Source organism: Canis lupus, chromosome 3 (genome assembly GCF_011100685.1).
Source record: "Canis lupus familiaris isolate Mischka breed German Shepherd chromosome 3, alternate assembly UU_Cfam_GSD_1.0, whole genome shotgun sequence".
NCBI lineage: Eukaryota > Metazoa > Chordata > Mammalia > Carnivora > Canidae > Canis > Canis lupus.
Genome location: NC_049224.1, coordinates 4,708,387 through 4,712,353, shown reverse-complemented (window position 1 = coordinate 4,712,353; position 3,967 = coordinate 4,708,387). Strand labels below are relative to the sequence as shown.

Sequence of the window (3,967 nt, the reverse complement as noted above, 5' to 3'; positions counted from 1 at the left end):
CAGATTATTCCTCCTTGATATTTAAAATGGTCTCCCATATTGATTCCAACTCCATTGATACTGTTCTACCATTTCTGTCATAAGCTGCTTTCCCCCCGCCCAATAGATAGATAGATAGATAGATAGATAGATAGATAGATATTGAACCATATTGTTATATACTCTATGATATAATCTTAATCACTTCCATAGTTTTGTCACCTATATAATATCAGAATGTTGCTTTCTAGCCCCAGCCTCTTTCCAGAGCTTCATTTTCAACTGCTGAATGTATAATTATCTATAAAGATGCCATATCATCCATAAATTCAACTCTCAATTTGATTAATCAAAAATAACTTAAACTTGTACTTCTATATATTTATTTTTATATTTACTATGACTGTAAGTATATATATGCACCAAACCGTGTATGCCACTTTTTTCTCCTCACAATTGCATCCTGGATCTCTGCAAACAAAAAGCTTTGTGATTGGACATCTTCTTTTCATTGCCTCCCATAGCATCTTTTGTATACTCTATCATCATGTTTTTACAATAAAATAATTATTCATTTTCCTGCCGGTGTTCCCAATTACAGTGCAAACTTTATCTGCAATGAGCATTATTTTTTGTTAATCTTGCGTCCTATCTCTCAAATGGTGCCTAGCACAATGAACGAATTTAATCAGTGTTGACAAATAGATGACTCAGTCATGCAGTTTATAAGACTGACTTCATTATCTTCACCTCTTTTTTTAGGTAGGCTCCACACCCAACATGGGGCTTGAACTCATGACCCTGAGATCAAGCATCACATGCTCTTCCAACTGAGCCAGCGAGCATGTATACAGTCTCCCACTAACAGAAATTATGCAGTCAAGTTCCCCACATTTGGGAAACTTACAGAGGTCAACACAACCTGAGTGCAATGGATGGGCCTCACCCTGGGAGGTGATCTTGGTATCTCCATGGCCAAGTGTTTATTATCTTCACCTTCTTCACTATTAGAATTATTTAGTTCGGGTGTTTTACAATTACAATGTTCTCCATTTATACTTCCTTAGTTGTCTAAAACACATTTATCTAAAGCTGACAGTTCATAATTACATCATTGGTGAATTGTTTGTAGAAGTTAGGAAAATGATGATGTATATTGTTGTGTTTTTCAGTGTCATGGTTTAGAATGGAGAACAGGCAAGAATTAATTCCTTTTTACTGTCTCAAAGATGTATAAATATAAGGAGATCTCTGATTCCTTCAATGACTTGCAACCTCTCACCAACCATGTGCATCCAGCCTCCCTAAGTTGATGTGGAATTCAGAGATGGCATGATTGATCCTCTGACCCCACTCCCCACCTCATTTAAGAGACACATTTCCTTTTATTAGACATGTCCACAAAACTCTTTCTGTAATCCCAGTTTCAACAATAATTTTGTTATTACTTTATTACTTAGGTAATGTATTTTGAATATTATTTAAAGCATTTTGGAGAAGTAGTAATGAATAACATTGTTGCCTGATGAAGATGTAGGAATATCTCTCTCTGATTTTTATTCTTAAGAAAATAATTTCCCCAGTGTTAGACTTTTCATTTTGAGTTGCATTTTCCTGGACCTTTTATTCATTCAACAAATACTGAGCAGTGGCTATGTGCCAGGCACTCCTTGTTTTTATAGTTGCTTTTTTTTTTTTAATCTTGCCTGCTCAAAGCTACCAAAACCGTGTTCCCAAAGCACAGATCTGTGTCTGTCCTCTTTTTAAAATCCTCAATAGAGCTACCATGCTCCAGAACAAGTCCCAAAGGCCCTCCTTTTCCTGCCTCGTCACCCAGTAGCCGCACATGACCTCTCACCATTCCTCAATTCTTTTCAATCCATGCGCTTATTTACCTTTGCTCGTTCTGTACTCTCCATTTGAAATTTACTTTGCTTTGATAACACCTCTCTGACCCATCCCCTCCGGGGATAAAATTTCATCAGCCGCAGTCTTAGGTCCCCAAAGCACATCAGGGCATCTATGACCGTATTATGGCTGGTAGTCTGACCATCTCCCTTCCTATCCATTTTATTTAATGCTTAGGATGTGAAAGATGCTCAACAAATATCTGAAAGATGTTGAAATATACACTAAATCCAAAATGTGTCATATGTCTTTGAAAGCTTCCTTTGCCTTAGCGTTCCAGCAGGCCAGCCCAGTGACCATCCATTTAAAATTACAAAGTAGCAATATATAGGTATATAGATCTATCACAGTCATAGAAAGGGATGTTCCCAAGGAGCCTTAAAAAATCAAAGCAAATGGTTCTGTCTTGTTCCTTGTTTTTTATTACTCAAATCATTGGTTTGTTTTTTGTTTGTTTGTTTTGTTTTTGTTTTTTGTTTTTTTTAAGTTACTTAGCAGACTCTCTTCTCTGCTATTATATTGCTCTTTCATTTGTCTAGTGGTTCTTTTTCTGGCTTCTTTACGGATTCCTATCTATTTTAACAGTAGGATCTCCATCTATGCTACAGTTACACTTCTCATCTACCATTCCTTTCAGTACCTTTGCAGATGTCAATGACATAAATCTAAAGCTGCACCCTGACCTCTCACCTAGGCTCCCATTCTGTATTTCCAAGTCCTCATATTACTCATATGCCAAACAACATTCACTGCACCTACTTCACGATCACTATCCCCACCTCAGCTCTTCTTTCCAATTATCACTCTTTGAGATAACTACTATTATCTCAGCTTAACATATTGAAGTTATCTTTATCTCTTTCTTTGTTCTTTATGTCTAACACTATATTTATTCAAAATTCCTTTTACTCTTTATTGCCTTGACTCTGAGATCAGCTCATATTACTTTATCTCTGCAAGAGCAGTCCAGTTGGTCCTATTTACTCCAGAATCTTCCTTCCTTATTCATTCCGTCTATGGCTGACAAGCTAATTAGGGCAATAATGCTAGCTGTTGTTTGCTAGTAAATTCTAAAATCTCAATGGCTGAAAACACCCAAACACACTCCTGTTACACACCAACGCAGATGTTTCTAGTCAAGCAGCTTCAATTCAGGAATTCAGGCTCTTTCTGTCTCATGGCCCCATTCATATCTAGGTCCTTGGAATGCCTCTGTTTAGCGAGTGGATAGGGAAGACACACCTACTTCTTAACCACTTTGACAGAGGTAACACATATCACTTCCACTCAAATTTCATTGGCCAAACTCTATCATATAGCTTCACATAACCAAAGAAACACTGGGAAATAAATATAGCTATGTCCCGTGGAAGAGCAGAAAATGACTTTTGGCATTGCAGAGCAGTCTCTGTCACTTTCACCTCTCCAAAACATGACACAGACCCAGAAAAGAATATTTTCTAAAAGAATGAAGTCTCAGTCCCTACCCTAAGTGTCCAGACCTTCATAATATGATGCCACTGTTGTTTGGATAAAGAAGAGATTACCTAAAGAAGAGATTTCCAGTTATACCACAAAGAAAGATGCCTTTTCTACCCACTCAGGATCTGACCTGGAAATATAAGTCTTCTTAATTTTTAGGAAATTGTTGAACTAACCAAAGCAACAATACTGCTTCCTGGGTCTGTGGCAATAAAGATGATTTTACTTAACATCACAGGACTCTTAAGAAAAAACGGCCCAGCTACATGTTATGAAGAAAAACACCACTCCATTGACTATCACCTGTGGCCAGTTAACCAGACTACTTCATTTCCAAGCTCATCATTGTGGTGGTCTTGATACTCAGTAACGCCAATTGAGAACAACTGCAGTTAAATCAGCCACACAATGATCTCTAATCTGAGTAGAATAACAGAATCAGTTAAGCACAACCATAGTTTTATTCTTTCCTTCACCTAAGTTAATATAGGAATGTTGTTGAGGTGGGACCCCTGGGTGGCTCAGAAGTTGAGCATCTGTCTTTGGCCCAGGGTGTGATCCTGAAGTACCAGGATCCCTGCGTGAGCCTGCTTCTCCC

At 37.8% G+C, this 3,967-nt stretch overlaps 1 pseudogene; it reads right to left on the bottom strand.

The window, feature by feature from the left end:
* Nucleotides 1-816: 816 nt before the first annotated feature.
* Nucleotides 817-966, bottom strand: LOC119871354 (annotated as a pseudogene).
* Between the last annotated feature and the right edge of the window lie 3,001 nt (nucleotides 967-3,967).